The sequence below is a fragment of the Saccopteryx leptura genome, chromosome 4 (assembly GCF_036850995.1).
Source record: "Saccopteryx leptura isolate mSacLep1 chromosome 4, mSacLep1_pri_phased_curated, whole genome shotgun sequence".
Taxonomy (NCBI): domain Eukaryota; kingdom Metazoa; phylum Chordata; class Mammalia; order Chiroptera; family Emballonuridae; genus Saccopteryx; species Saccopteryx leptura.
Genome location: NC_089506.1, coordinates 48,474,123 through 48,494,831, shown reverse-complemented (window position 1 = coordinate 48,494,831; position 20,709 = coordinate 48,474,123). Strand labels below are relative to the sequence as shown.

Here is a 20,709-nt window from a genome sequence, read left to right as displayed (position 1 = left end):
CCTGTTTGGTCACAGTTGAACACTTGTTGGGGGATGTAGCCTTCCTTTGCTATAAGCGCAGCAAAACATGCGATGTACTCCTCAGCTGTCTTAACGTCAGCACTCACAGCTTCACCATGCCTCACCACCGAGTGGATGCCAGATCTCTCTTGAAATTTTCAAACCAGCTGTGACTTGCCTTAAACATATCTTCTGCTGCCTCTTTTGAGGTTGATGGTTCTTTCTTCTTCAAGTCACCGTAAATAATACGTGCCTTTTCGCATATTACAGTCTCCATCACTGTATCTCCTGCCAGCTCTTTCTCTTTCACCCACACCAGCACAAGCTTCTCCATTTCCTCATGGATATTTGTCCTTAATTGGGACAGAATTGTAGTTCCTTTTGCTCGATTTGCACTTTTGATGGCTTCCTTTTGTTTACGGATGGTACAAATTGTACGTTATTGTGGTTGTACAGCCTTGCCAGTTCAGTCACTTGTACACCACGCTCGTGTTTTTCTATTATTCTCGCTTTACTTCTGTCGAAATCATTTTCTTCTTCTCACCACTGTCCTTTACACTCACTTTCTTTGGCCCCATGATAATACACAGAAAAAGTTAGTAAAAAATGCCAAAATGATGCAAGAAGGAGTACAGCGCATGAGATTCTACTTGATTCTTCGGATAACACGTGAGAAAGAACGAGATGCTGGTGTTGTGCTGCTGATACTGGACCCATGCGTGAATGTGCCAACTAGCGGCAGCTTTCTGAATCACAACTCATATCTCAGAATTTCACTTGGATCTTGAACAAAAATACGGACTGAGTTGCAGCTCGTATCTTAAAAAAAAATTGTATGTTGGTCTGCTCGTATCTCAAGGTACCACTGTAATTACTTTCTCATATGAACCTTGACTAAGAAACTCCAGCTGAGCCAGTGACCTCTTCCTAAGCCAAGGACCTTGGGCTCAAGCCAGTGACCTTGGGCTTAAGCCAGCAACCTTGGGCTTAAGCCAGCAACCATGGAGTCATGTCTGTGATCCCATGCTGAAGCCAGTGACCCCATGCTAAAGCTGATGAGCCCATGCTCAAGCTAGTGACCTCAGGGTTTTGAACTTGGGTCCTCAGTGTGCCAGGTTGATTGATGGTCTATCCACTGTGCCATTGCCTGGTCAGTCTTTAAGTTCTTTTGGTTATATACAGGCATACTTCAGAGATATTGTGAGTTGGGTTTCAGACCACTAAAATAACGCCAATATCACAATAAAGTGAGTTGTAATTTTTTTTTTGCCAGTGGGGGTTCTTGCCTTTTATTTTGAAAAATAAATACAACATCTATGAAGCACAGTAGAGCAAATCACAATAAAATGAGATATGCCTGTATACAGCAGTGGAATTGGTGGGTCACATGATAATTTTGTTTAACGTTTTTAAAATTGATTTTATTGGAGTGACACTGGTTAACATAACTATACAGGCTTCCGGTGCCCAATTCTATAACACATCTCTGTGCATCATATTATGTGGTCATTTTCCCCTTCGTCCCTTAACTCAAGTCTTCACCCATCACCACTTATCCCCTCTTCTGTTTTAACTTTTTGAGGAACTCCCAGGCATCCAATCCTTTTCTATTCCCTTCCTCTTCAGTTGGAGTAGAACTTGTGATGCACTTCTCTAACTAATAGTATGGCAGAGGGCGATGGCATATAACTCCCTTCATTAGGTTCCATTATATGAAAAGGTGATGGGATATAAGTGCATTCATTACATTACAGGGCAAATTAATTGGGTGTCACCTCTGTGATTGTTTCATCATATAGGACTCCATCTTAGGAGAACAGATTCTAATTGCTGGCTTGATGAAGTACAGAGCCCTGTTGAGGAAGCCCACAGGGCAGTGAGTTGCAGGCAGCTTCTAAGGGTCCCAAGTGTCTGATCTCCATTCAAGAGCCGCAAAAGGTGGGACCCTCAGTCGCAGAGAAACAAGGAAATTTTGTCAACCATCTGAATGACCTTAAATTTCCCTCAGTTTAGCTTCCAAATGAAAACGCAGTGGGGCCCGCACCTTGACTGCAGCAGTGACAGACCCTGAGCAGTGTGGTACAAATCTTACCATTATTAGGCTGTCAGTTGAGTTTTAGTCCTCTTCACCCTCTCACTTTAGAGAGTTGTGCAAGTTTGTGTAGCAGTTTGAATAGATCATATGAACCTGGAACTATTCAACCCCTATATTTCTGCTACTGCTACTATAATTGTATTTTTTTCCTATCAAGACATTTGGGCTTGATTTAGTCACACAGGTAGTGATGAGTCCAAGGCTAAATTAATTCTTTCTTGATGAAGAATAGCAGAGTCCTGAGGAATTCAATGAAGAGGACATTTGATCTGGAAGTTGTTTGCACTGGAGGTTCTTTCTTATGAAGGCAGGGGGTGTAATGAATGTCTCATAGGAAGAGGAATGTTCGCTGAAGAAAGGTTTGAAGGTGACTGTTGTGGGCTGGGACATGGGAAATGTGACGAGTGTTAGAGATAGCCATTGTCCGAGCACTTTGTTGACTCGGAGAGAGTGAGAGAGCCTGTGTAACAATGGCAGGATTTGAGGCTAATAGTGTACTATTTGTGTCAATAATTAATAATTAGTGAAATTTCTCCTTTTGTGTTGAGGGGTAAAGTAGGAAACGGGTACTTAATTTGCTGTAGGAAGTTTGCCCATTATATACTATATATATATATATATTTTTTTTTTTTTCCCTTCATCATTTTCTTGGCTAATTCAGAACAATTGTTTATTCATTTTCATTTCTGCTTTCAATAATCTAGGTGTCTTTTCAAAAGACTGATACTTAATTTCTGGAATAGACGCATCTGATTTTATCTGTAAGTCTCTCAGTTTATTCTGGGTTCCATTCATGTTTGTTTTGAAGATCTGACAAGGTAGGTAGTTCCCATCCAGAGTTTGCTTGTATATGATATTTCTATTTCTTGCTTAAGGCTGCTCACAAAAAGTGATGAGAGTTGGGGTCACAATTGCTTCAGGATCTACTTCTAAATGCTGTGTAAAGGAATTAAGAGCCTATCTCCAAAGTCTCCAATGGATTTAACCTTTCTTTGTTAGCATAATTGTATTAGAGTGCAATTTATTTTCAGAGGAAAGATTTGGGTGGTAGTCTCCCAGAGACCTTGTCCATCACTTACAGGTTTGTTTTTTGTTGTTGTTGTTGTTGTTGTATTTTTCTGAAGTTGGAAACGGGGAGGCAGCCAGACAAACTCCTGCATGCACCTGACCAGGATCCACCCAGCATGCCCACCAGGGGGCGATGCTCTGCCCATCTGGGCCGTTGCTCTGTTGCAACCAGAGCCATTCTAGCGCCTGAGACAGAGGCCATGGAGCCATCCTCAGCGCCCAGGCCAACTTTGCTCCAATGGAGCCTTGGCTGCGGGAGGGGATGGGAGAGACAGAGAGGAAGGAGAGGGGGAGGGGTGGAGAAGCAGATGGGCGCTTCTCTTGTGTGCCCTGGCCGGGAATCAAACCCGGGACTCCTGCATGCCAGGCCGACGCTCTACCACTGATCCAACAGGCCAGGGCTCACTTACAGGTTTTTAAAAAATCTTCCTGATTTCCATTGTAATTAGAGGTCTCAGCACTTTCAGGGTCTTCCTAGTCTCTTCTTTAATCCAATATTTTCTATGTGAGGTTCTTACTAGCAATATGAATTAATTGATTAAATAAATTTAGGGACCATAGATTATACATTCCTAAAATAGTTTCAACTTCTCTGTAAATTTCTATCTTGTATAGGCTTTGGAAAGCATTCGGTAATGCCTTTTAATTCAGAATGAAATCAAGGCTTTAATTCAGCCATAAAGGCTTGCCCTATTCTAACGGCATAATTTACAAGGTAATGTTGCTTTGACAGTTTCTGGCCAGTGGAAGAAAAGGGGAGCAGGTCAGTGGAAGAAAGCAGAAAGAGGGGAAAGGAAGGACCACAGGATACAAAGGAGTAGCAGAGTAAAGACCATAAGGTTTGAAAGAGTTTGAATTTTTTCACATTTTTCATTTGGCTTTTCTTATACTTTTCCCCTTTCTGATGAATTTCGTCTTCCCTGTAAGGACACAATTTTGGAATCTGAATTATTTTTGAAGCTTCTTACTTTAATTAAAAAAAAAGAGTACACTAGGTGTTTGAGGTTTTGCTTCTTTGTTTTTTTTCTGTAAGGTGATTCTCAAGTGAACCATTCATATCAAAATCTTATAAAAAATTTACTCTAATTCTAAACGGTCCTTGGTGAAGTATGCCATTTAGAAAGATAAGAACATGGATTTGAGTTACAGATTTAATACATTGAAGGAGAAGTCTGACTCACAGAGAACACAGACTTAGCCTGAGACAAACCCATGATAGTCTTGTAATGGCATAAGAAATGTGCTGTTTGTACACCTCACATCGTGGGCTCCCAACCTGATGGCTGGCCATCTCTAATTGCAGACCTGACAATATGTAGGGCCATGGCAGTTTAAGATTTGGAGGGGAGATCTCTCCTAGACCCAGACTCTCTTGGACAAAATAAGTTAAGACAGAGAGGAACATTCTCTAGGTTTTGATATGGTTTTCAAGGTTGATTTTGTCCTATTTGGATACCAGTCTGATGAAACCTGAACTTACTGGCTCCTGTAGCCAGCACGAAGATGAATATGTAGGTGCTATGCCTGTCTTCTTTCATATGAACTTATGCATGTGGACTTAGAACAAAAAATGTTGAGGATATTTTGTTACTCACTGTTAAGGAAGGTTTTGTTAGTAATCAGTAACATTCCGATACTAAACATTTTCAAATCTGATCAGAAAATCAAAGGGTTCTTCATTCCTAAAGTTCCTAAAATGGAAATTGGAGTTCTCTTCTATGTGAGACTTTTCTGATCCTTGTGGTTGGGGAGGCCCCTAGAATGGGGGGTTAAGGTGAGCATCAGAGGAAGACTGCAGTTTTTATTTAAATTTTATATTCAAGTACAGTTTATATTCAATATTATTCTGTATTAGTTTCAGATGCACAGCATAGTGGTTAGACAATCTTATACTTTACATAGTCTTTCCCCCAATACTTCCAGAATCCTTCTGGCCTCATACAGTTATTATAATGTTATTGATTATATTCCCTATTCACATCCCCAGAGCAGTGCAGTTTTTGAATATAGGATCTTGAATTGTGGCTATGAGCAGGTCTTGAGCAGATTTCTCTGGAAGTTCCAGGATTCCCTCAAAGAGATGGTATCCTTTTCTGTCGTAGGGACTTCACTGGCTTTGGCTTGTTCAAGGTATTTCGGTTGTTTTTTTTAGGGAGGCTACATTTGACAATTTGTATTTGATTTGCAGCCTCTGTTAATTTGGAAAATAAGAAGAAGTGGAAAGTAGAAGAAAATAAATCCAGTTATCTTTTCAATTTTGTCTCCTTGTATGCTTTAGGTGACTTTTAAAATCCTATTATACTCTCAAATAATGCTAGGTTCTCATTATCTGTGTTAATTTTAACTAGGGTATACAGTTTTTAACACCTATTGTCTGATTTAATTTGTTAAGCCACAATTGAACCTGCCGGTTATGGTTTTTAGATAAGCATTTAAAAAGGTTTTTAAGAATTGCCCTTTTGTTCCTCTAAGTTTGAATACTAGTTTTATTTCTAATTTGTTGTTAATTATTTCTGATATGAGGCTGTGCATATTTTTTTCTTTTAAATTGGGTTATTAATATAGATTTCTTATGTAGTAACACCACATTCATTTGGAACTATACACTACTTTACACATGTTGTAGTTTAGATTTGTTAAGTAAGAGAATACCTTTGAGGAGGTCTATGGAAATAGAGGTTTGCTGATGCAAATATATATGTAGTGTACATTTTTGGAATACCTTGTGATTTTAGTGACTACATTAGCAATACTTTTGCACTAGAAGAATGTGTGTGCTACTTATAGATAGTTCTTTTTTAAATCCTTAGGGTTTAAAAAAATTAGTCTGTGGTATTTTTAAGACTAAATTCTTTTTCTTGGCAACTATTTTACATTCTGCTTTTTTCACCAAGTACTTTTCACCTCCTATTTTAGTAAATTAATGTGGTTTTATTTTGCTACATTTGTCCTTAAAGCTTTTGGTTTCTTTCTCCCATTTGAATATTTAGACTGTTTCATGGAGGTTATAGGAAGAAGGTTTACCACACTCTTTGAAAACATTGCGTGCAGTAATACTGCAATGGGTATGTATGGTGCCAGGCTGGTACCATACCATTTTCAGGGCAGAATCACTTTATAAGTTATATAAATGTCTAACCATTATGCTGTATACCTGATAATAACAGAATATTGAGTGTCAACTGTAATTGAAAAATAAAAGAATTAAAACATTGTGTAATACTTAAAGAGTCTCCTGGAGTTGTTTTCCTTACGTTTTGTTCTTGAATCATCCTTGAGAAACTAATGTTGTTTTAAAGTGTATTCCTTTAAGTGTAAAGGTGTCAGGTGTTTGCCTTTAACAAGTTTTATTTTTCAACGTCTTATTAACTCCATCTCTGGAACATGAGAGTGGAATGAAAAGTGTGCATGGGAAGCTGTCGGAAGACAAGTTTGAGAATCCCATCCCACTTGTTTGGCAAAGAATAACAAGCTGCAGCCCCTGGTTGCAAAGAATTTCAAGTCCCCTTAGGGCGGACAATACCGGTTGACAGGCAATTTAATGCATTTTACTAATGCTGAGCTCAGAGTGCACTGGGCCACGTAGGAGGAAGATTCAGGGTGTCATTGCAGATCTTCCAGTGGAAGTGCTAAGTGACACCTGAAGTCTGAGTAGGAATGAGTTGGTAAAATGTGAGGGTATGGTGGAGACACAGCTCTGTGATCTTACTGTAAAAGCTTGGAGCTGTGAGACCATGGGGGCTGCCAGGATGCAGTGAGGGATCTGTCGTAAATGAGCTGGAGATAATTATTACCCAGATATGTATGGCCTTGAACGCTGTGCAGCTGGGTGTGGACATCTATTCTCATGGCTTTGGGAGCCTCTGAATGGAGAAAAGTTAACATGATATAATTGTGGAATTCAAAAATTTATTTTGGTTTGTGATAGAGAAAATGTATTGGAGTAAGGCAAAAAACTCCAGGTTGGTAGACGAATTAATCCAGGCAAGAAATGAAAGAAATGCTAAGGGCCCAAAGTAACGTATTAGAATGCAGCAAAGGAGATGGTGGAAGTTGAACCTATAGGATTGTGTGATCTGTTGGATGGCAGGTGGGAAGCAGAGGGAGGAATCACCAATGACTAAATTGCTGAATTTGGTTGTAATACTTATCAGCATACTAACTTTGGGGAAATTCATTAAACTTCTCTATTGTTTGAGAGAAAGTAATATCCATTTACATCTCAAAGCAGAGTATAGTGATTTATTTGAATGTTACCTGCAAGTCATATAGTACAGGTTTAAAGTAGTAATTGTTTTTTTATCACCCAATTAGCCAGATTTTAAAAACTGTGCTGTTGCTTTAGCTGAAAGAGCTGAATAACAAGAACAGAAACTGGTGTGAAGGGAGTCATTTAAAAAACAAACCAAAAATTGAAACGCTACTCCCTAGTAAATACAAAGTACAGTATTGCACATCAGTATCCTTTTTCTCGGCCAACCCAAAATAACTTTTCTGATGATGTCACAAAGTATTTACAGTTTTGAAAAAATTTTAGTTATGCTTACTGTCCTGTTCTGCAAATGTAGATGTGTATAGTAAATTTTAGAAAGATTTAAAAATATATTTTAAAAAGTCTTCAGCTTAACTTGCAGTTATCTGGAAAATATAATCAGCTGGAACATATTTTCTGAACCCAGGATTGTTGAAAATTTTGCTTTACTTCATACACAAACACAGAATAGTTGAGGATACTTTTTTTGTGTACAGGTAGAGCTCTTACCCATATTGTCTTGTAACATTGTTCCCCGCCCCCCTGCAAAAACTGTCACTAATTTGTTCTAGAACTAGCAGAGGAAAGTAACTCCTAAGTAGCTTCCCCTTAGAATGAGTAGCAGGACTGTCCTCTGCTAAGTTCAAATTTCAGGGTTGGTAAGTAGATTTCATGCAGTGAGAAAGGAGAGGTGTCTGAATCTCGTGGATGGTGAAGTCAGTGTTTGATACTAACACTGTAGAATGTTTGGCATCAAAGAGAACTATTTGAATTTGCCTGTCTTTGTTAGGGCAGTTTTTGCTTCCCTCCTCTGCCCACCAGTAATAATGAGTACCCAGTTATTTGAACCAGTGACGTGAGCTGGAGATGCATGTACAATTTCTGTTTTCAGTCTTGTAGTGCTATGTTCTATGTATCGCATAGAACTAACATTAGTGCTATGTGATACAGGTTCAGAGGATGAGTGATGACCAAAGGGTACACCATCAAGGCCAGGCAGGAAGGGAGCAAACTTGGTAGTTTGGGGTTGTAGCTTGCCCATTTTATCACAGATTGCCAACTTTAAGTGAGTGCTTACTGTTCTAGTGTGTTTCATCCTTCACTAATACCATCTTTTCAATCACCCCGTGAGATAGATATTATTATCATCTCTGTCCCACAGATGAGGAAACCAAATCCCAGAGTGGCACATGTGTAGGTAACTTGTTCACTGTCATAGAGCCAGTGTTGGGACCCAGTATTCGGCTCCAGCACTTGTGCTTTTGTATGCTGGGCTTTGCTGCCTCCCAGGTGGGTTAACAAATACACTATGTCCGTAAAGTCATGGTGCACTTTTGACCGGTCACAGGAAAGCAACAAAAGACGATAGAAATGTGAAATCTGCACCAAATAAAAGGAAAACCCTCCCAGTTTCTGTAGGATGATGTGGCAGCATGTGCGCATGTGCAGATGATGACGTAACACCGTGTATACAGCGGAGCAGCCCACGGCCATGCCAGTCGAGATGTGGATGGTACAGAGGAAAGTTCAGTGTGTTCTGTGGCTCGCTAAATTCGAATCCGTGACCAAAGTGCAACGTGAATATCGGCGCGTTTATAATGAAGCGCCACCACATAGGAATAACATTACTCGGTGGGATAAGCAGTTGAAGGAAACCGGCAGTTTGGTGGAGAAACCCCGTTCTGGTAGACCATCCATCAGTCAGTGACGAGTCTGTAGAGGCTATACAGGATAGCTACCTAAGGAGCCCTAAACAATCTGTACGTGAGCCCACATCGAACTGCACTGAATAGGTATGAAACTGGGAGAGTTTTTCTTTTATTTGGTGCAGATTTCACATTTCTATCGTCTTTTGTTGCTTTCCTGTGACCAGTCAAAAGTGGACCATGACTTTACGGACACACTGTATATATATCCATATATAATTTGTTAACTCATATATATGGATATATATACAGTGTGTCCGAGAGACAGACTCTCGCATGCACCAGGGCTGAAATCCACCTGATAAGCCCCCTGTGGGATGATACTTTGCCCATCTGGGGCCGCTGCTCTGCTGCTTGGTAACTGAGACATTTTAGCACCCACCTGAGGCGAGGCCATGGAGCCATCATCCCCAGCACCCGGAGCCAACTTGCTCCAACCAAGCCATGGCTGTGTGTGTGTGTGTGTGGGGGGGGGGGGGGGAGATAGGGAGAGAGACAGAGGAAGGGAGAGAGAAGCAGATGGTCACTTCTCCTGTGTGCCCTGATTGGGAATTGAACCTGGGACATCCACACGCCTGGCTGACACTCTACCACTGAGCCAAACAGCCAGGGCCGTTGGGTCCTTTATATATATATATATATATATATATATATATATATATATATATATATACATACATATATATATATATATATATATATATATATATATATTTTTTTTTTTTTTTTGCATTTTTCTGAAGCTGGAAACGGGGAGAAACAGTCAGACAGACTCCCGCATGCGCCTGACCGGGATCCACCCGGCATGCCCACCAGGGGTGATGCTCTGCCCACCAGGGGGTGATGCTCTGCCCATCCTGGGCGTCGCCATGTTGCGACCAGAGCCACTCTAGCACCTGAGGCAGAGGCCACAGAGCCATCCCCAGCGCCCGGGCTATCTTTGCTCCAATGGAGCCTCGGCTGCGGGAGGGGAAGAGAGAGACAGAGAGGAAGGCACGGTGGAGGGGTGGAGAAGCAAATGGGCGCTTCTCCTTTGTGCCCTGGCCGGGAATCGAACCCGGGTCCTCTTTATATATTTTTGTGACCTATTTGTTTGGTTATAGCAACATCACCTACCCCTCTCATCATAGCTCTGTAAAACAGAATTTTTCTGTTTTGTTCTTGGGTTGGATGAGAGAGCTCACTCAATGTAGTGTGCTGAAATAGAGGAGTAAAAGCACTGGTTGCTAGTTCTGTTGACTTTTCCTTTCTTCCTCCATTTCTTGAACTGCTGTTTTGGAATTATGTAGTTTAATGCTTTCCTGCAACCCTTTTCTCGCCAGTGTTACAAAGTGTTCCATAACTTCAGAACCTGAGGGTGCTTCTTTCAAAACAGCCTGGGATTACAGAATTAACCACTGGGATTTTATTCACTTAGAATGGTGATTTTCAACTTTTTCCATCTTATGGCACACATAAACTAATTGCTAAAATTCTGCGGCACACCAAAAAATATATTTTCTGCTGATCTGACAAAAGAAGTAGGTATAATAATTTTGATTCATTTCACATCAGATGATTATTGTTGTGTTGAATGTTGTCTTTTTTTTAATTTGACAATTAAAGGAAAGGAGGTCAATGCCTCTGACTGAACAGTCAGGTATTGGATGTTTTAAAAATTTGTGCGGCACACCAGTATGCCTCTTGCATTACACCAGTTGAAAATTGCTGGTTTAGAAGAATAGAGTCAAGTGATATTGTTGGACCGTGCCTTTTCCTACCTCCCGATTTGAAGCCATCAGGAGTATTGTTATTGTTAATATATGTTTCATTAATTTTTGCACTTTTATATGTTGTCTCACTTATTACTTTTTATATGAATATTCTAAATACTTACATATATTCTAAATACTTCAGTTGAAAATTTTGTAAGGGAATCAGTATCATCAATTTTGTTTTTTTCTGTTGAAATATTTGTATTTGGATTTTCTTCCATTTTTAGGGGGATTATTGTCTTACCTGTTAGAAATTTTCTTTTAATAAATTATAGTATTGTTTAAAAATACTTGAACAGTCCGCTATTTTAATCCTTTTAGTATTTTTATATTTTTTACTGTATATCATATAATTATTAACTATGAGGACTGTTTTAAGAATGTTCTGATGATATGAGTATTAAATACATCAGTTTTGCTTTTTCTTCATATATTGCCAAGTTGGATTTGTGAAGAAGGAATGATATTTTGCTTCAAAGAGATGTACTGCTCAAAAAAAATTAGGGGATATTTTATAGCTTCATATTCATTTTGAAATATCCCCTAATTTTTGTGAGCAGTATATTTTATTTAAATAAAGATCAAGTGTATTTGGCACCATAAAGTTTAATACTTATTTAACATTTTTATTAAATAAAATATATCTGTAAATTGATGGACCTGCTTTCTATCACTTTTTGGTATAACAAATTTCAATATGAAAATATATTGTCATGTAAAGTTTGATTGTTTAAATTAATGAGATATTTAGTTACAGATGACAGGGTATCTATTTATCTATCTGTATATATGTAAACATATATCTATCTATCTATATATGTTTGAGAATAGGTCCTGTGAAACCTAAGTTTCAAAGTTTTGAAGTTGCGTGATGCAGTGAAGAAAGTACTTGACTGAGAATGAAGAGGCTGGGCATGGTAGTTTTCCATTGTCAACAATATTTCATTGACTGTACTTTCTTTTAAATTGTTGCAAAACTCAAGCCTGTCTTGTTCTTGAGCCCCCACTCTGAACTAGGTAGTACATTGCTGTATATCACTTATATATGTGAATTTTTAAAAGCCGCTACATCTCCTTGGTATAAGTTTACTCACAACATTGATGCTCTGGAGATGAGCAGCTCTGTTGGCGTTGGAGTAGATCATTTAGGAGATTGTCTTATAACAGACTTATTTCTATGAAAACAGATGGATAGTTTCATTCAACAAATAATGTGTTGATTGTGTTGATTTGCTAAGCTCTGGGAATTCAGTAGAGAGCAAGACAGAGCTAGTCATTATTTTCATAGAGAGTGTGTCAGGGGCTGTCATAATTGAAGGACAGAGTATAATGTGATCACACAGCATTGGCACCTAACCTGGTGCAGAAGGACTGGAAAGGCTTTCTTTTTCTTTTAAAATTTTAAAATTGATTTTTAGAGAGAGCGCGTGCGCGCGCGCGCGAGAGAGAGAGAGAGAGAGAGAGAGAGAGAGAGAAAGAACGGGGGTGGCAGGAAGCCTCAACTTCTAGTAGTTGCTTTCTATATGTACCTTGATCCATCAAGCCCAGCGCTTTGAACAGTGACCTCAGCGTTCCAGGATGACACTTTATCCTCTGCACCACCACAGGTCAGGCTAGAAAGGCTTTCTTAAAAAGTGACATTTAGGTGAATCCTGAAGCATGCACCCCCGAGTTTAAGAGAAAAACTGTAATATTTCTCTCACCTAGACTACTGTTTCCCAACTGGGACTCCTCACATCCTCCTGCCTTTGTCTAAACTATTTATTTGTTCATTCCTTCATTTATTCTTTGCATTCAGCAACTGTTTATTATGTAACTACTGTGCACCAGGCACTGTTCTAGGCATTTGAAATATATCACTGAATTAACTAGACAGGTATTTATTTCTGCCTTAATGGAGTTTACATTTTAATGGGCTAGGGAGAGACAGAGGGTAGACAGTACACATAATAATAATAAGTAAATCATATGCTAAATTTCTAAGAAATGCAGTGAAGCCCCTCATTTCCTTGCTCTTAGATTGAAGTTAAATCTTTTTATTGTGACCTGTGAGGCCTGCTTAACTCTGCTGTAGGCTCACTCTTCAGGCCCAAGCCATGCTGGCTGTGTTCCATCGTACTTTCATTTGTTAGGCCTCCTTTCAAAGTCTCTATGTCTGAGAAGTTTCCTGGAACTTTTTTTGAATTAGAGATCCCCTGTTGCCACAAGCCCTCTTCACTTCTTCTATATAATATGCATCTCAATAATGATTTTTAAAAATTGCTGTGCAATCATATTTGAAGTCTGTCTTTTCCACTAGACTGTGAATTACAGGAAGGCTGGGAGAGGGCTTTTCTTTTTCCCTCCTGTGTTTTCAAGTCCTAGCATGAGGCATACAGTAATGAGTTGGTTTGGTGAAAGGAGGGGAAAAGAGGGGAGTTTCTGGCTGAACCTGGGAGGAGTGTACAGGCTGGAGGGAACCCCCTGAGCTCTGCAATGGGGAGAAAGGTGTGAGGGGAGTGTACAGACTAGAGAGAATGCCTGAGCTCTGCAGTGGGGAGAAAGGTGTGAGTGGAGTGTACAGACTAGAGAGAATGCCTGAGCTCTGCAGTGGGGAGAAAGGTGTGAGCGGAGTGTACAGGCTGGAGGGAACCCCTGAGCTCTGCAATGGGGAGAAAGGTGTGAGGGGAGTGTACAGACTAGAGAGAATGCCTGAGCTCTGCAGTGGGGAGAAAAGCGTGAGGTCGATTGCGACTGGGGATGAAGCTGGTGGCTCAGGCAGGCAGGATCTAGTATTTCAAGTAGGATAAGGAGTTTAAATTTGGTTTTAAGGCAATGGAGCCATGAAAAGTTTAAGCAGATTTTGGGAATACTAATTTGTTTTGATAACATTTATTGCCTGGAAATAATTAATTAGATAATTTGAACAACAGTACCTTCAAGTGTGGTTAATTTACTTTTTAAATAATGAAAGTAGTATGAAGTATGAAATTTTGATCTTTATGCTGAAATTTTTTTTTTTTTTTTTTTTTCATTTTTCTGAAGCTGGAAACGGGGAGAGACAGTCAGACAGACACTCCCGCATGCGCCCGACCGGGATCCACCCGGCACGCCCACCACGGGGCGACGCTCTGCCCACCAGGGGGCGATGCTCTGCCCATCCTGGGCGTCGCCATATTGCGACCAGAGCCACTCTAGCGCCTGGGGCAGAGGCCACAGAGCCATCCCCAGCGCCCGGGCCATCTTTGCTCCAATGGAGCCTTGGCTGCGGGAGGGGAAGAGAGAGACAGAGAGGAAAGTGCGGCAGAGGGGTGGAGAAGCAAATGGGCGCTTCTCCTGTGTGCCCTGGCCGGGAATCGAACCCGGGTCCTCCGCACGCTAGGCCGACGCTCTACCGCTGAGCCAACCGGCCAGGGCTATGCTGAAAAATTTTAAAGTGTATCTATGGCATACAATAATAAGTAAAATTTTCCTCTTTCCCCAACTCTTAATCCTACGTTCGAGTAGTAACTCAGGGTGAATTCTTTTTCTTTTCCATTGATGGGAGAGGGAGAGAGAAAGGTAGAGAGATGGGGGGAGAAAGAGAGAAAGAGCAAAGCATCAACTAGTTGCTTCACTTAGTTGTTCCATTTAGTTGTGTATTCACTGATTGCTTTTTAAAAAGTTTTTTTATTTTGAAATTATATTTAATAGGGTGGCCTGACCAGGCAGTGTTGCAGTGGATAGAGCATTGGACTGGGATGCAGAAGATTCAAGTTCGAATCCCCAATGTTGCCAGCTTGAGCGCAGGCTCACCAGCTTGAGAGAGGGGTCACTGGCTTCAGCATGGGATCATAGACATGACCCCATGGTCACTGGTTTGAGCCCAAAGGTCACTGACTTGAAGCTCAAGGTCACTGGCTTGAGCCAAAGATCACTAGCTTGAGCAAGGGGTCAGTCACTCATTCTGCTGGAGTGCCCCCCTCCCCCCGTGGTCAAGGCACATATGAGAAAGCAACCAATGAACAACTAAGGTGCCGCAACGAAGAATTGATGCTTCTCATCTCTCTCCTTTCCTGTCTGTCCCTATCTATCCCTCTCTCTGTCTCTGTCAAAATAAATAAATAATAAATAAATAAATGTAATAAGGTGACCTTGAACAATAAGAGTACGTAGGTTTCCCGTGAACATCTCTACAGCATTTGAACTGTTGATTGTGTTGTGGCTCATCATTCAAAGCCAAATCATTTTCTGTTGTATGTGCCCAGACCAGGGGTTGGACCTGCGATCTCTGATGTGCCAAGTTGACACTTTTATCCATTGTGCCACCTGGCCAGAGTCAAGCTGAGTTTTTGTATATGCACATATGCAAGCTTTTATGAGCATCCAAATGTGTTTTTCTGTCTTAATGTAGATAAGATCATGCTATTTTATACTACTGACAACTTCTTTTCCTTTCCATAATACATACTATATTTTGTGTATCTTTAGAGTTAGCTACTTTCCTCCCTCCCTCCCTCCTTCCCTCCCTCCCTTCCTTCCTTCTTCTTTTTCTTTTTTTTTTCTTTTGGTGAGAGGAGGGGAGATAGTGATGCAGACTCCCACATGCTCCCTGAACGGGATCCACCAGCAACCCCATTTGGGGCCGATATAATATTATTTTGTATTAGTTTCAGATGCATAGGATAGTGGTTAGACAGTCATATACTCTAATCAGGCGTCCCCAAACTATGGCCCGCGGGCCGCATGCGGCCACCTGAGGCCATTTATCTGGCCCTCGCCGCACTTCCGGAAGGAGCACCTCTTTCATTGGTGGTCAATGAGAGGAGCACTGTATGTGGCGGCCCTCCAACGGTCTGAGGGACAGTGAACTGGCCCCCTGTGTAAAACATTTGGGGACCCCTGCAAGTGATTCCCCCGATAATTTTAGTACCCACCTGGCCCCATACATAGTTATTATAATATTATTAACTACATTTCCTATGCCGTACTTTACATCCCTGTGACTGTATTGTAACTGCCAATTTGTACTTCTTAAACTCTTCTAGAGTTACCTTTTTCTTTTCTTTTTTTTTTGTATTTTTCCGAAGCCAGAAAAGGGGAGAGACAGTCAGACAGACTCCCGCATGCGCCCGACCGGGATCCACCCGGCACGTCCACCAGGGGGCGACGCTCTGCCCACCAGGGGACAATGCTCTGCCCCTCCGGGGCGTTGCTCTGTTGCAACCAGAGCCACTCTAGCGCCTGGGGCAGAGGCCAAGGAGCCATCCCCAGCGCCAGGGCCATTTTTGCTCCAGTGGAGCCTTGGCTGCAGGAGGGGAAGAGAGAGACAGAGAGGAAGGAGAGGGGGAGGGGTGGAGAAGCAGATGGGTGCTTCTCCTGTGTGCCCTGGCCGGGAATCGAACCTGGGACTCCCGCACACCAGGCCGACGCTCTACCACTAAGCCAACCGGCCAGGGCTGAGTTACCTTTTTCAAACCTAACTCTGAGTTGTCATTCTCCTCTAAAGAGCCATGGCTCTGTAGGTCCTCCCAGAACAGGCCCTGCCTTCTACCTCCATGTTACTCTGCCACTGACTGTGCTTCAGTTTTGCCTCATGGATCTTTTTGAATTCTAGAACAGATTAAGTGCCTTGGTAATCTAGGGTTTTGGTACATGTCCCTTTTGTTTGGGCGCTTTTCTTCCTAATCTTCCCATTGTATGGGGGTCAGCTGTTGTTTTTATAGGAGTGTGGAATTTATTATCTTCAGGTTTAGTTTGAATTTTTCTTTGGAAGGGCCCTTTCTGAGCAGTTTATCTTAAACAGATTCTCCCTCCCACTCGCTCCCTTCGTACTGCTTGTTTCCATGTAGTATTTATTTTAATTCTCAATTAATTTGTGTACTCTCATTTTCTCTCATTAGGCTATAAATTTTACAAGGGCAACAACTATTTCATGTCGTATTGCCCAGTAAATATTTATTAAATTAATGAGTAAATGTATGAATAAGAACTTACTGATAAATTTTATTCATTTAAAGTTTATGTAATATTTCATTTTATATATGTACCAAATATGGTAACAGTCCCTTGAAGGCCTTTTAAATTGTTTTTATGATTTTCTTTTCTTATCAGAACATTAACAACAAAGTGAAAATAATTAGTATTTGCATGTCTCTTGCGTGTGTGAGTATATCTGTAAGATAATTTACTAACAAGAAACTGCCGTGTTGAAAGATATGTCCTCAGGCCCTGGCCGGTTGGCTCAGTGGTAGAGTGTCGGCCTGGCGTGCGGGATTCCCGGGTTCCATTCCCGACCAGGGCACACAGGAGAAGCACCCATCTGCTTCTCCACCACTCCCCCTCTCCTTCCTCTCTGTCTCTCTCTTCCCCTCCCGCAGCCGAGGCTCCATTGGAGCAAAGTTTGCCCGGGAGCTGAGGATGGCTCCATGGCCTCTGCCTCAGGCGCTAGAGTCGCTCTGGTTGCGGCAGAACAACGCCCCAGATGGGCAGAGCATCGCCCCCTGGTGGACATGCTGGGTGGATCCTGGTAGGGCACATACGGGAGTCTGTCTGACTGCCTCCCCGTTTCCAACTTCAGGAAAAAAAAAAAAGAAAAGAAAAAAAAAGAAAGACGTCCTCAAATTTGTGTGTGTGTGTGTGTGTGTGTGTGTGTGTGTGTGTGTGACAGAAACAGAGAGATAGAGACAAGAAGGGAGAAAGATGAGAAGCATCAATTCCTTGTTGTAGCACCTTAGTTGTTCACTGATTGCTTTCTCATATGTGCCTTGACCTGGGGGCTACAGCAGAGCAAGTGACCCCTTGCTCAAGCCAGCAACCTTGGGCTCAAGCTGGAGAACTGCTCAAACCAGATAAGCCCACGCTAAACCAGCGATCTTGGCATTTCGAAACTGGGTTTTCTGCATCCAGTGCGATGCTCTCTCCACTGTACCACTGCCTGGTCATGATTTTATTTATTTTTTTAGTGAACGAGAGAGAAAGGGAGAGAGATCACCTTTTAATTGCACCACTTTAGTTGTTCATTGATTGCTTCTCATACATGCCTTGCCGGGGGGCTCAAGCCCAGCCAGGATCCCTTATTCAAGCCAGTGACCTTTGGCTCAAGCCAGCAATGTTGGGCTGTAACCCAGTGTGACCTTTGGGCTCAAGCCAGCAACCATGGGATCATTTCGATGACCCCGTGCTCAAGCTGTCTGAACCCGCGCTCAAGTCAGCGACCTCAGTCTTTCAAACCTGGTACCTCAGCATCCCAGGTCGATATTCTATTTAATGTGCCACCACCGGTCAGGCTGTTCTCAAACTTTTGATAGGTACTGACAATTTCTTTTTAAAAAGTTTGCCCGTTTTATACTATATCAGTAGTGACAGTAGTGCCTGTTTACTGTCAGATCAGCACTGCTGGCTATTTTCAAATGTTTTCATTTGTGTGTCTGTAATTATGACTACAGTTGACTACAGTATATTTTATATATTGTCTTTTTAGGTTTTATTTTATGTAGACTTCATATTTAATTCTTTGCTCATATTTCCTGATCATTGTTGGTCTTTTTCTTGTTGCTTCAAAGATTTTATTAAATTTTTTTCTGCCTATAGCCTTATGCTATGTCAGTTAGTACCATTGAATTTAGAGTTACGTGGGGCTTTTTATCCCTTTAAAAGTAGTTTTATATAGCCTGGTAATAAAACTAAACGTGCTAAAGAACATATTGGAGCTGAGTGTATTTAATAAATAGTTCATTGTTGAAACTCATAATAGGTTTTTTTAATGTTCAGTACAGAATATGTCCTCAATAAAACATTTTAGGATGAATGAATGACAAGTGAGAAATCAACTTGTAAAGTAGTTTGATTGTATTTGGAAGTTCATTTACTAGAATTTACTTTTCATAGCAAGAAACCTTAAGCATACTGATTAGTTGAAAGAGAAGATTGTTTCGTGGCAGTTTATAGAAGTGTTGGATTTGTGGCAGTTAAAGAATTTTTAGAAGTTTTGCTTTGTGTAAACATATGTCTATATATACATACATATTCATAATGTGTGCATATAAATAAATGATAAAATATAATGAATTCTAGGAATTGTCTTTTAACATCTGCCTGTTCTCTCACAGTAGTGAACTTTTTTAGACAGCAGTTTATTTTCTCTCAGAATGTCTTTTTGAAATATACTATTACACTTTGGAAAAAAAGACATGTTAAAAGTTTCCTTCTGGGCTTCTTGTAACCCAGCTCCATCAGCCTGCACTCTTCCTGTATTTTGTTCGCGAGGCACTAATTGTCCGTATTTGGCAGGTTTAACACTTCCTGACAGAAAGGCTATTAAGTGGAAGTATTCTCCAGTAACTGTCACTGGCTTGAACAAAGAACCTTCAAACTCAATGTGTGGAAACCACTAACATTCTTAGCTGACCCTTTTCATGGATTTTTATGCCTTTAAGCTAAAATTTGGAGAATGTAGGGTCATCGAAAACAGCAAGGTGCAATAAAGCAGTAAACTTTGATTTTGGGGGGGGAAGAGTGGGAGTTATATAGATTTATCTCTGACTTGAAAACAATTGTTATTTGGAAAATCTCATTAGCAGATGTGACTGCTTGGAGTAAAAAAAAAAAAAAAAAAAAGACTTAAAACTGATGTCGCTTTCAGGACCGCTTTGAACTTAACAAGCACCTATTTGTGGAGCAGACTGGCTAATGAAAGGAAATTAAATTTTTCTGACAACTTCCCCTGCCAACCTCCTTATTCAGGGGATGTTATTAGGTACGGAAGACTTTTAAGGAAGATTTTTTTTTTTATTAGACATAAATGAACCAGTTATAAACATCCCCTGTTCCCTCTTTTTGGGGAGGATTCTGACTTAGTTACCCTACATTTTTAAAGTATTAGCTTCAAAGCTTTCCATTTAATATTTTAAAGTCTCAAAAAATTTAGGCATGTTTACCAACCAGCGGTTTCAAAACATTATTGTCCTTCCTTGTGACAGTTACGTTATGACACTGAATTTCAAAAAGAGTTAAATTTACTAGAAGGCTTGTGTTTAACACCTTCTTTTCAGCTTTCTCTTTGTTGTTTGTTATGTGGGAATGTTTCAAGAGCGTCCTGTGTGAGGCATGTTAGGTGAGCGTTAATGATCTATGAAATAGTTTAGATTCAAGGGAGGTTTTTGTCTTTTCAGTGGCATTGGTTGATACTTATCAATAACTAATCCTTATATTCATAAACTCTTGTACTGTTTTGGAATGCATTCTTGGCTCTTTTTAAGTCCCCCCTCACACACACACTGTTTTTGTTTTCTTTGTTGAGTTTAAGGTTTTAAAGATAAAATATTGAAAAAAATAAAATAAAAAAGAAGAAAGAAAAAGTAATGGCTATTTCTAAGGGATTGTTTTGGGGAAATATTGGCGATTCCTATAGACATTGGGAATTTACTTTTTTATGTCTGGAAAAGCTATGGAGCGTCCCCTAAACAATAGAGAATCAACTCCCCCTGCTGACAGAATCTAGGAAAACATGACATATAAATATCAGAGACAGAAAAAAGCTGACTGTGGACAAGCTTTAATGATCTGATTTATGATTTAGTATTGATTGTAAACATCTAAATTCTGCCATTAAGTTCCAGCAACTGCACCAAATCAGCTGGCGATTCTGGTAGTGCTTCCTGCCTGCTCATTTTCAAACTGCTTTGAGTTTCTTAATATAATAATGATGAGGGAGAATTTACATTCCACTTATGGTATTAATTTTACATTTCTCCGAATGAAAAGAGTTAGAAGGTTGTAAAATTGAACATTAAATGAATCAGAGGAGACAGTAGTGCAATATATGACTGCCCTAAAGACATTGTGCAATGGCTGATGGGATTAATGTTGGGTCTC

General features: G+C 40.5%; 1 protein-coding gene across 2 annotated transcripts in view; it reads left to right on the top strand.

The window, feature by feature from the left end:
• PCCA (propionyl-CoA carboxylase subunit alpha) overlaps positions 1-20,709 on the top strand; it is a 446,596-nt gene that overhangs the window by 160,524 nt on the left and 265,363 nt on the right. The window lies entirely within an intron of this gene.